The 13,300-nt window shown below is 43.7% G+C and overlaps 1 protein-coding gene across 5 annotated transcripts in view; it reads left to right on the forward strand.

Moving 5' to 3' along the window:
* The window catches only part of MYLK (myosin light chain kinase), a 220,829-nt gene that overhangs the window by 67,694 nt on the left and 139,835 nt on the right, over window positions 1-13,300 (forward strand). The gene's annotated exons all lie outside the window — the stretch shown is intronic.

Genomic DNA, 13,300 nt, shown 5'->3' on the forward strand with positions numbered 1-13,300 from the left:
GGCAGACCAGGTCATATTCAAAGCACAATGAGAACTCATTGGAAATTTTCAAAACAGAGAGGTGGCTTTGGTCTGATTTATTTATTATAAGGCAGTGTAACATTTAGCAAAGGGATAAACATATAGCTAATTGAAACAGAACAGAGAGTTCAGAAATGGAGTTATATATATTGTCTCACTGACATTTTTGTTGTGGTAAAATATACATAAAATGAAATCTACCACTTTAATCATTTATAAGTGGACAGTTCAGCGGCCCTCAGTACGTTCACACTGTTGCACAACCATCACTACCATTTATCTCTGGAACCTTTCCGCCTTGTAAAACTAAAAGTTCATACCCATTAAACAATAACTTCTTACTTCCTTTCCTTCTAGCCCCTGGCAACCACCATTCTACTTTCTGTCTCTATGAATTTGACTACTCTAAGTACCTCGCGTAAGTGGAATTATGTAGTATTTGTCCTTTGTCACCGTCTTACTTTACTTAGCATAATGTCTTCAAGGTTCACCAGCGTAGCATATGTCAGCATTTGCTTCCTTTTTAAATTTTTCCCTATGTAATGCCAAACCACTTAACCTTCCTTTTTAAGGCTGAATAATATCCCATTATACACATATATCATATTTTGCTTGTCCATTTATCTGTTGATGCACATTTGGGTTGCTTTCACTATCTGGATGTTGTGAATAATGCTGTCATGAATGTGGGTATACAAATTCCTTCTTTCTTTTTTTTTTTTTTTTTGTGAGATGGAATCTCACCCTGTTGCCCAGGCTAGAGGCAATGGCACAATCTTGGCTCACTGCAACCTCTGCCTCCTGTATTCAAGCAATTCTCCTGCCTCAGCCTGCCGAGTAGCTGGGATTACAGGCGTGCGCCACCACCCCCGGCTAATTTTTGAATTTTTAGTAGAGATGGGGTTTCACCATGTTGACCAGGCTGGTCTCGAATGCCTGACCTCAGGTGATCCACCCGCCTCAGCCTCCCAAAGTGCTGGGATTACAGGTGTGAGCCACCACACCTGGCCTGGATGTACAAATTTCTGTTCAAGTCCCTGCTTTCAATTATTTTAAGTATATGCTCAGAAGTGGAATTGCTGGATCATATGATAATTGAACTTTAATTTTTTGAAAAACTCTGCCATTTTACATTTCCACCAGCGGTGTGTGAGGGTTCCAATTTCTCCATGTCCTTGCCCATACTTGTTATTTTCTGTTGCTTTTTTTTAAATAATGGTGTCCTTAAGATGAGTTTTTAAAGAAAGAAAATGAAAACTTATAAACCTATGAGGACAGAGAGAATGAGGAGAGACAACAGCAAATGAGAGATGTGAACAAACTGGTAGATGATGGCATGTGAATAGATGGTTGGCTGAGTTGGGTTTCAGTCTTCTGTTGCACTATGCCTGTGGTTAGGGGAGTGAGCAATGATGAAAGTAAGCCTGTTTGTGCCAGAAAATGTCTGAAGAGGCTGAGAAATTGGAAGATGACATACTTCCAGAGCCTAGGTTGCAAAGTGAAGCTGAAAAACTGGAAGATGAAAGGTCTGATAAGGAGCAGTGAGGCCCCGGGTCCCCCCTGTAGTCCATGCCCCAGGCCTCTCTCCTCCCGTACACCCAAGGAGACCGAAAGCTCCTCCACGGAGAGGCCGAAGCTAACCAGCTCTCATGTCCTGGACATGAGGTACAGCTGCAGACAGGGCGAGGCGCTGTACTCAAAAGAGAAAGGCGCTGAGTGAAAGTCAGCATGTGGAAAATAACCAACTCACCCTCCCACCCCACCTTGGTCTTCCCTCACTCAGCGTACTAAATGCTGCTAGACAGACTTAATTGCTGTACCCACCCTCCACCCCACACCACCAAAGCAGCAACTAGGAAGATGCCTTTTTATGGAAACTGATCATCTCAAGGGAGAAGATCTGCAGATATTGATGTTGATGTTTAATATTCAATCCCTCTACCATGAGGTCTGACACATTGACAGGTCCCATCTGTACACCTGGAACTTCGTATTTCCTCACTTACATACAGGAAAAATCAGTAAAGGATCATCGGATGTCCAAGGGAATCCTCTGTTATGGAACAGACATAAAGAACTGAACAAGGAACCAAGTAGAAACAGAAGACTACAGGAAACAGAACTTCAAAGAAGTTTCTCTCACCTCAGAGATAAGATGTTATGTCCATTAAGCAAGAAGAGAAGACAATTCAAAACAATTTTGAAAAATTGAAAAAGGGTTTTTTGAAGTTAATAATAGCCAAAATAATAAATTCAATATAGTAGTTGGAAAATAAAGTCAAAGAAATCTCCTGGAGAGAATAAAAAGACTGAGGTGGGAAAAGTGTGAAAAGAAATGTAGGTCAGTCTAATAGGGCTCACGTCCAGTTCATGGGCGTTCCATGAAGAGAACATCAAGGAAAACAGTAGAGAGAGAATTCTCAAAAAACAAACATTCCTCAAAACTGAAAGACATGCATTGCCAGTAATGAAAGTATCTACCAACGGTCTGATGGACAGTGAACAAAGACCCACGCCAAGTCAGGTCATCATGAAATTCTAGAATATCAAAATGAAGAAAAGATTCTAAGAGTTTGAAAGGAAAACACACACACAACCTCACACACATAATAGGTCACAGATGATGGATCAGGGAGTCAGTGTGGCATTATCGCTCTCAAACAGCAACACTGGTTGCCAGAATTGCCTTCAAATGCCACGAAGCAATATCTTCAGAGTTCTGAAGAAAAAAAAGGTTTCCACTTAAAATGCCATCTCCAGACAAAATGTCAGTTGAGTATAAAGGTAGAATGTGGATACTTTTGGAAATGCCAGATCTAAAAATTTTTAACTTTCCATCCGTTCATTCTTAGGAAACTACTGAAATGGTATTCTACCAGAATGGTGGCATAGAATGAGAAATTTCCAAGAGGATGGTGAAGGAATGTCCCAGGACCACTATGCATCAAGCCCAGAAAACATCCGGTTTAGATTAGAGGAGGATGACAAAATGTTCCAGGAGGGATATCTCTAAAGGAGAAAACAATAACAGCAACTGATGAGTTATCTGAGGCATTTGACCATTACTGAGAAGAATTTATGGTTCTCTTAAGAAGTTGGAGTCCTTAAAAAACTAAGGAAATCAAAGTAAAGCAGTTATTAACTCCAGGAAAATAAAAAGTTCAAGATATTTCTTGTAATATACTATGTGGCATGGCAGTGAGCAAAGTTAGAATGTAGTGAAGACCACAATTTTTGTCATGTCAATGTGTAATGTCATTTTGCGGGGGTAAGGGATGGATTTATGTGGGGGCAGATTTGAGAGCTAGAAGTTCACATTCCATATAGAGAACTTAAGAGATTGTCTTAGTCCATTTAAAGTTTGTGCTGCTATAACAAAATACCACAGACCGAGTAATTTATAAACAAGAGGAATTTATTTCACACAGCCCTAGAGGCTGAGAAGTCTAAGATCAATGCACCACTTGGTGAGGACCAGTCTTTCTGTTTCCAAGAGAACACCTGTTGCTGCATCCTCCAAAGGGAATGAATGCCATGTCATCCCATGGTGGAAAGCAGAAGGGCAAAAAGGGGCAAACTACCTCCATCAAGCCCTATTCTAAAGGGCACTTAACCCCTTCATGAAGGTTCTGCCCTCGTGAGCCACACCTCCTATTGCTGTAGCATTGATGATTAAGTTTCAGCATGAACTTTAGAGGGGACAAAAACACTCAAACCGTAGCAGAGATAATGCATAAAAATAAAAAGAATAAAGTAGGCCAGGTGCGGTGGCTCACACCTGTAATCCCAGCAACTCTGGGAGGTCGAGATGGGCGGATCGCTTGAGCCCAGGAGTTCGAGACCAGCCTGGGCAACATGGCGAAATCCCATCTTTACCAAAAATATGAAAAATTAGCCAGGCATGGTGGCATGTGTCTGTGGTCCCAGCTACTTGGGAGGCTCTGGTGGGAGGATCGCTTGAGCATGGGAGGAAGAGGTTGCAGTGAGCCAAGATCTGCCACTGCACTCCAGCCTAGGTGACAAAGTGAGACCCCATCTCCAAAAAAGAAAAAAAAAAAAAAAGAAAAGAGAATAAACTAGTAGTTGTGTAAGACTGTTGTTTAGGAATAATGGAAGAAATATCAGAAGAAATGACTAAAAGCGTTGAAGGTGATTGCCCTCAAGGAAGTAGAAATGGGAGTGGGAGGGCAGCCTGCGTTCTTATGACTTATAGTACCAATTCACGTTTTTAACCGTGTATGGGTGTTTTGGTGAGAATAAAAATATATATATTATTTGAGGCGGAGTTTCGCTTTTGTTGCCCAGGCTGGAGTGCAATGGCGTGATCTTGGCTCACTGCAACCCTCCGCCTCCCGGGTTCAAGTGATTCTCCTGCCTCAGCCTCCTGAGTAGCTGGGATTACAGGCGCCCACCACCACGCCCAGCTGATTTTTTGTATTTTTAGTAGAGACGAGGTTTCACCATGTTGACCAGGCTAGTCTCAAATTCCTGACCTCAGGCAATCCACCTGCCTCGACCTCCCAAAGTGCTGGGATTACGGGCGTAAGCCACCACGTCTGGTCGAGAATAAAAATGTCTTAATAAAGATCTGTTTTTTTAGCCTAACGACCAGTCAGACACTAACATGGCATGAGGAACAACTTTTGATTCCTTCTCTGACATGATTCTCTATGCAAATCATGATGCCTTTGGGCAGCTCGGGACATGGGGCAGACATTCGAGCTTAAAGGGACATTTTCATGAGGCTGCGTCTGCCACTTGTGCCAGGTATTTTCCAACAGAGTCACAGAGATGCTCTCCTGGCCATGTGGATGCAGGTGGCATAAAAGATCCTGCTTTCATAGCCCCACCTGCTCCACTCCGTCCCTCACAGCTGCCACCTGGGAGAGTCTGAGCAGAATGCATGCTTTGTGTGGTGGATTCCGACCCAACGTGGAGCAGGTGTTGGGTCACACAGACAGGCTGCAGAGACCAGAAATTCTGAAACAAAGCCAAGGAAGCCAAGTCATGATGTTCTCAGGGTGTTGAGAACCTCAGGTCACTTTTGCCCACCCCTGCTTTTAAACAGAAATTGTCAGAAAATAAGACAGAACAATCTGTGGTCAGTGTCTGAGTCTTCATGGAGGGGTAATAGTCTCTGTGTTGTTCGGGGAGCCGCCCTCTGCTCCATCCTTACTGCCAGTGAAGTATGTCTCTCCCTCTCTCCAGGTCCAATCATGACTGGCTAAAAATTTCAGATTTATTATCCAGATTTATTTCCTGACACTCACCCATCCTTCTTGAAATTCCAGGGCTGCATTAGTCAGTGAGGCAGAAATCCAGGGGATGGTCTCTGTCTCCAAGGCTCAAATGGTATTTTGGGAGTGGAGTAATGGCACAGTAGAACTGCAGACTGGATATTTGTTTTAAAATGTGTTTTTTAATAATACATAAAAACAAGGATCACTTTTCAAATTGGGTTTCGGTCTTTAAATAAAAATAATAAGCCAATTCAACCAGAGCAGAATGTTCTCAGTTAAAGTGTTAGATTTTTACCTAGTTAAGAGTGTGATGCCTTGAAGTTGTCTCTAAGAATACAAGTTGTGTAACATGAGGTATACCAAGCCCAGAAGTTTATATGTTCTGATATTTCTTAGGGCAGAAGTAGTTTCATGCCATTAACAAAGCTGGGAGTGAAATGGAGTTTAGGGTACCTCATTATAAAAAAAAAAAAAAATTATTGACTTTGAAGAAAAGAAGAGAGGAAGAGTCTAACCTTTAGAATCTATTAATGTGGTATTGTACATGTGCTATCTCATTTAACTGTAAACTTCTCAGCTGGGCGTGATGGCTCACACCTGTAATCCCAGCACTTTGGGAGGCCAAGGCGGGTGGATCACCTGAGGTCGAGAGTTCAAGACCAGCCTGACCAACATGGAGAAACCCCGTCTCAACTAAAAATACAAAATTAGCCAGGTGTGCTGGTGCATGCCTGTAATCACAGCTACTCGGGAGGCTGAGGCAGGAGAGTCACTTGAACCCGGGAGGCAGAGATTGCCATGAACCGAGATTGTGCCATTGCACTCCAGCCTGGACAACAAGAGCAAAACTCTGTCTCATACATACATACATACATACATACATACATACATACATCTCCATGGAAGTAGATTCTGGTATCATCCCCACTTTGCAGTTACGTAAACTCAGAGCCAAATAAGTAACATGCTCAATGTCGGGCAGCTGATGATTGATACAGCCCACATCCGCACGTAGATCTGTCTGACTCCAAAGGCCATATACCTTCTTGAAGTAAGTAGGTGGGACATTTTTTTGCAGGTGACAGAAACTCCAGCTGGGTTAAGCAAAAGAGATGTATTGTCTCATATACCTGAGTGGGTCCAGAGTCTACTACAACTCTGTCAACTCTGTCTCCATTTCTTCTCTTCACTGTATATATCAGCTCTTATTCTGCAGATGGCTTCCGCCTTTTGGGAGGAGGCAAGAAAATGGATAATGGGGGTTGGGAGAAAATGACTGCAGATAACCTAAGTCTTATATCTTACGAGTTTTGGGTCTCTGTGAAAAGAGCTTTGGTCTCTCAATATTCAAAGATAAAATTGTAGGGAAGATCTCTCATTGACTGGCTTGGAACATATGCCCATTGTTTGAGACCAAGTGCTTTAGCCAGGAGGCATTTTACCAATTGGCATCCCCACTGGGTCTCACACATAATAGATGGAAAGGGAGGGGGCACTTCCTCCAAAGGAGAGAAATGCTGCTTACACTGGCAGGCAGGAGAGCCTAGCAAATCAAAACCATGCCAAACCACAGCATTAATTTGTTAAACCTCTGCAATGCCACATGCCTCTCATTAATACTTAATATGTCTGAGAGTGCATCTCAGTTTGGTAGCAGAAACTGGAGAGCTGCCACAGAAGAGTGATCTCCTGGGCTTGCTCCTCCAGCTGAAGACACGGTATCCGTGGAGACCCATGGCGAGAGAGAGTACAGCCAGAATCCCAAAGTTTTGTGTAGAGGTTCCGGAGAGGCTGGAGCCCCACAACTGTCCCAGAAGGGCTGGGAGTTAAACCAGAAGGAGACCTGTTTTGCTATGAAATGCATTTAGGGGAAAACAATGCATTTAAGGGAATAAGGAAAGTATCAACGTGAGAGGTTGCCCATTACACTTAAAATTCTATGTCTTTGGCCGGGCACAGTGGCTCACACCTATAATCCTAGCACTTTGGGAGGCCAACGCAGGCAGATCTTTTGAGCCCAGGAGTTCAAGACCAGCCTGGGCAACATGGAAAAACCCCATGTCTACAAATGTACAAAAAAGTAGCTGGGCATAGTGGCATATGCCTGTAGTCCCTGCCAGTTGGGAGGTTGTTGAGATAGGAGAATCACCTGAGCCCAGGAGTTCAAGGCTGCAATGAGCTGATTGTGCCACTGCACTCTAGCCTGGGCAACAGAGTGAGAACCTGTCTCAGAAAAAAAATAAAAAATAAAAATCTGTGTCTTTGTTGGGCTTCTCGAAAGGGTTTTAGATGCTTATATCCTGAAAAGGGAATCAAAAAGTTGCATGTGTTGATAAGGTTGGTCTAGATAAAAGCAACCTTTGATTAAGCGGTCCACAAGGGCTTGAATTGTAACCCCCAGCTACAGAGCTATAACTTGCCTTGTGTTTTCAGTGACAGAAGCAAGTCATCAGCTTTGCAGATGTCGAGGTGCAGGGATTCCTATGTCTCGGGTCATAGGATAAGAAAGCATGCCATAGGAAGTGAGAGTGGCTGATCACAGAGAAAGAGACTTTGAGCGTCTGTCCCTGGAGACCCACATGGCATTTGCTGAGCCATTCAGAGGAACGATTCTCTGCATGCTGGTTTAATTTCCACGGAAGCACTTCTGTCCTCACTGGTTTACAAGTTGGGCTTGGGGTGGGGAGTGCCCAGCAGTTTAAGCCTCTCACTAATTGCTGTTTTTAGCTGGTATGATCTCTTCCTGATGGGTTCTGTGGGTTCAGTTAAGGCTTTTGACTGTTGGCAATGGGATTATTCAAAGCCTTAATTAAGTGCCTGCCTGCTTATGGGGCTGGGTGCCAGTTGCTGACACAGACGCAGGCTCCGAAGCTTGGTCATGCCATGCCCCTGGCTCACCCTTCACTGTTCACCCTCATAACATACCCATGAGGTAAGTTTTATAGACTTTTTCTGTGGTCTGATTTGTTTGGGGTGTTAATGTTTTCCCTTTTTTTTTTTTTTTTGTGCAACCATGTCCATTTATTATCTGAGTGAGCTTATACTTGCAGATGGGGCAGAAGAAGATAGATTCTTCTTCAGTGAATCCCTCAGCACCATTGGTTTTATTTCCTGCTATTTTTCAGTTTTTAGTCAGCAGTCCTCTTCTAGTCTTTTGTCATAGGAGGAACAACACTTGTAACAGGGTAAGAAGTTCAGAGTAATGTGCTACAGGCAGGCAGCAATCATGAATACATAGACAGTGTTGCAGAATGAGACTTTCTCAGCTTACGGGAGATGTCCATCCAGAAGAGTTCCTTAATGTCCCCTCCTCCAGGTCCAGCCTTTCCCAGCATCCATTCAGTTACTTAATAATCAAGTAAATATTCATTGACAGCCCCTTGGGTCTGTTGTTCCCAGCCCTAAAGATTCTTCAGCTCACTGCTCATATCTTCTTGGTGCATCTTCCCAATCCCCAGTGCCCTGCTGGGCAGTCTGTTTTCTCCCTGGCCTCAGCTCAATCCTGCTTTCTCTCCTTCCTGGTCTTCCTCCATCCCTGACATGGGTAGAGCCTCAGTTCCTTCTTCCTACTCATCTGACCTGTCTGCAGTTGGCCCACGGCAGCTGTGCCCTGCAGCTGTGTGGGTTTGTAGTGTGTGCACTGTACCAGGCCCTGCCAGACGCAAAAGACATGCAGCAGATCTGCAGAATCAGCACAGTCACCCCCTTCCTGCTACTCTCCAAGCTTGAGAAGATGGATATGTGGCTTTGAGTCTTGGAGGGGCTATGGGGACAAAGGATCTGCCACTGCTTTGAGCCCAGGCTATGGTAGCCTGTCCTAAGCAACTGGAGATAAGTTGAAAGCCCTTAATATACATCAGAGCAAAACCAAAACACTTAGTGCTCCAACAGATGTTTTGCTTTTAGTCATTAAGTAAATCTCAAGGCAGCACCAGGTTCTGGAAACTGCCTCTCAAGTGAGACAGGCAGGTAGAATGCAGCGGCCAAGCGGCTGCCTGCTGCCTGCCTGCAGCTCAGCTTTCTCCTCAACCTTCAGCAAGCACAGAATGAGCCCTCATTCCTTTTAAAGGCCTTTTGAGGCCATAAAGGGTTTTAAGGACATTTTATGAAGCTGGAGCACAGTTTTACTATTTAAAATTATTATAGGGGTTATGGTGACTATATCTTTATTTTTATGACAAGTTGTTGGTTATGCCCTTGATTTATTTGATACCGGCTTTTGTTCGAGAACACAACCTCCAATTAAATGTGGTTACTGTGGCAAGAATACGATTCTCTCCTTAGAGTGACCCTCTTTGGGGCCATTTCCAAAACTCATTGTGGTGAAAACTCAGGGCTGTCTATTCATGTTCGTGAGCATTTCTTCTTGTGGTTACTTGGTTTTCTCATATGAAGGATTAGAGGGTACTAAGGCTATGGGTTGGACACAGAGGAGAATGCAGGGGAAAGGAAAGAATCTTCCCTAAGAAGCTAAGTGGGTCACCATTTAAAACCATAATACTTCAGAGATGGAAGGAAACTTAGATATCAAAGGCAATTCCCTCCTTAATAAAAGGAAGGAATTACAACCCAAGAAAGCTGGGACACCAAGCCAGGCCCAGAGTGTGCCAGGCCCTGGCTTGCATGCTAGCCTCTCTGTACCACATTGACTCTCCTAGGGGTGTCTTAGGTACACACCTGGCAGGCACCAATCCTGTCCTACTGCGAATCCAAGGGAGTAGCCCAAGACTTGCTTATGGTGTGATTATAACTTTGGTGAACCATTTGACACTTTCCAAAAGTGGGGAGCAGCTATTGCTTTAACCTATAAGGGATTTAGGGTCTCTTGGAGATAGACGCTTGTTAATACTTTTGGTTCTACAGAACTTATCTCACAAAAAACATGAATTTGCGATGAGGCATGGAGACAACCACTCGACCTGGAAACCAAAATTATGGTCTCCAATCTGCCATTTAAGCCGCCATGTGTGATCATGGCAAACCATCTAATTCTCCAGGCCTCTTTTCTAGGCTGCAAGGGCCCAGTAATATGACTGGCTTTGCGAGCTGTTGTGGACATTGTTGGTGCCCCACCCGTGCGCCTTCATTAGGCCCATCCCCAGCTGCTGTGAGTGTGGTGAGGGCTTGCAGGCAGCGGTCTCTGAAGCCCTGTCTGAGGTTCTGCTTCTGTGTATCTAAACCAAAGACATCTCCCTCATAGCTGCAAGAGTCAGGTAAGAGTCTATACATGGCAGCCCTCTGAAAACTGTGTGATCAAAGGGTTTTTACTGTGCTCTCGATGAAGATCCTGACTGTACAAATCCCTGCTGTGACTTCTTGGTGGAAGGCCTGTGATGACAGCAGATAAGGCAAGCTGGGAGGGCAGGGCTGTTGTCATGCATCCCAAGGATGTGAACCCAGGCTTATTCCTTCACCACCCAGAAGCCCAGGGTAGCGGCAGACAGTAAACATGGATTGATTTTCCATATTGGGAGGGCAGGTATTAAAGTTGCAAATCATTCAGACCTTGGAACTGAAAAGGTCACAAAAATTCCTGCCTTTGCTTCAGGTCCAATGTGCTATAAAAGTATCATAGTGAACTGCAACTTTCTTAAGTGATGCCAGTTTCAGCATATTTTCAAATCCCTAAATATTTATTTTAAGAGGGCATTTCAGAGGTAAGCTTGGGGTATGTGTAGAAAGTGAGAGGAAAAGAGAAAGAGACAGAGGGATCGTGTCCCTGAGGTCTGGAACGTTTGCAATGTCCCCAGTTAATCATTGATGCCCCAGAGCCCAGTGAGCCACCAGAGCTGGCCCTGCTGCAGGGGGCCAGTGTGCTTACTAATGGAATGCCAGGATGCCTTTTGCGCAGTTAATGATTTACCTCCTCCTAGGTGCTTGGCACTCCTGTTCTCTGAAGCTGATAGGAGGCTGCGTGTGATCATCTTCTGACGGTAGACCAGCCCTGCCTAATGGAGTGCAGGAGAAGACAATGATGGTTTGCAGATTCACTGTATGCAGAGTCCTGAGGGCCTTCCTTCTGTAGGAAAGGGTTTCACATGAGAAGAATGCTTTTAACAGTGTAATTGTTGTCTGATGTTCCCCTGCTTGAACGTTTCTGCCTTTAGGGCCGCAAGATGACATTTTATATGGGTGCATGACCTCTGTCACCTTCAAACATGCATAACATTTATTTGCATAGTTCTTTTATTTCCACTGCTAGATTTAAATTCCTTGAGGCCCTCAATAAATTAATGAATGTGCTATATACATTCATTATACAGCACACTGATATAAAAGAAAAGTATTTTTTAAGTACAATTCTTTTTTCTGTTTTGCAAAGGCCAGGTGTACTATTGCAGAACTCTCAGAAACTAATAGTTAACTAAAAAGAAAAGAGGAGGACACCCACAATCCTAACCAACCAGAGACAACAGCTGTTAACACACCATTTTATATTACAGTGGCTGAGACCCTGTGTATCCCGATGGATGCGGTCTCCTTCAACCCTTCAGCCTAAGGTCTGGAACACTTGTTTTGGTGAGGCTGCAGTGGCTTTAGGCGTTGTTCACATGTCTTTTGGGGAATCCACTCCAGAGTCTCAGGATTTCCTCCAAAGTACTCAGTCTCTGTCATGAGTATAGTTTAAATTTTGATAGGAAAGGGATATATTTTTGTTTCCAGACATTGTAAATAAGATGGACGATATTGATTTGGAGTTTTATTATTGTTTCTTTTTCACTGAAGCTTGAAAGGCAGTCTTGTGAGATTCACAAACTGGCACTGAGGGGTGACTATATGGAATAATCAAAGAGGGATTGTTCACTTTGGGAGTTTTCCCTGTTATTCAAGGCTTCCTTCCTTAGGAAGCAATCTGCATCCTGGTTACTGAGAATCTGGTCTAAGGGTGGGCTAGGGGCTGAACACCTGGGAAGGAAACTGAGCACAGTCCAAAGACAACGACTGACACTTTTTAGCATAGCTCTTTCCTCCCTTAGTATGCTTAGGGAAGAGACAGTATTTGGATGTCCAGGCCTGTGTGCACATGCGTCAATATAGCATGACTCTGTGACCTTGCAGAGGGGTGGGAGGAGGATTATTGCTGCAGATCAGTGAAGCCTTTCTTTGTAAATGCAATCTTGGGGTCATTCAGTGAATTTTGGTTTTGCTTCATCCATTTTCATTCTCTCTTTTCTTGAAGTGGATACATGGATAAAAACTGTTACTACCACCATTTCGTAATGCAAACAACTTTGTTCTCAGGAAGCTCCTATGTTGCCTTCTATTTTCCAGTGCTAAAATCCTCAATTCTGGGTCCTTGGCTCTGCATTAGTGAGCTATTCTGAACCCTGCTCCTCCAAAGATGCGTTAATTCTGAAGAGTCTACTGAGTTTCAGGTGTTTGAAGGCCCTTGGGGAACTTCTTTTCTCTAAAACTCAAAGTGAATTATTTCCTTTGAATTTATCTCTGCATTTTCCCCTCTTTTGAGAGATGTCTTTTCTCTGATTGGGTTGCTGTGAAACTCAGATGATTGCACCACTGCACTCCAGCCTGGGCAACAGAGCAAGACTCCATCTCAAAAAAAAAAAAAAAAAAAAAAAAAAGGAAACTCAGATGAGCCAAGTACTTACAGAAGTGCTGAACACTTAGCATTAGCTCTCAGCAAATGTCAGCTGCTAACAACAGTTAGAGAAAGGTGAGTGGTCTAGAGCAGCACTACCCCACAGGAATATCACAAGGCCTGGGTGTAGTTGTAACTTTTCCAGTGACCACATTAAAAAGTAGAAACAAGTGAAATGAATCCTCATACATTTAATTCAACATATCAAAAATACTGCTTTTCAACATCTAATCAATATTTTTAATTATTGAGGTATTTTGACCTTTTTTGTATTGTCTTTGAAACCCAGTGTGTAATGCACACTTACAGTGCAACTCAGTCTCACTGGGCACATTTTGAGTGCTCCATCGCTACCTGTGGCCAGTGGCTACCGTGCTGGGCAGTGCAGGGCCTGAACCTTGCTTCTCAAGGTGAGTTCCAGGGACCAGCAACATCATTA

This window comes from Macaca thibetana, chromosome 2 (assembly GCF_024542745.1).
Source record: "Macaca thibetana thibetana isolate TM-01 chromosome 2, ASM2454274v1, whole genome shotgun sequence".
NCBI lineage: Eukaryota > Metazoa > Chordata > Mammalia > Primates > Cercopithecidae > Macaca > Macaca thibetana.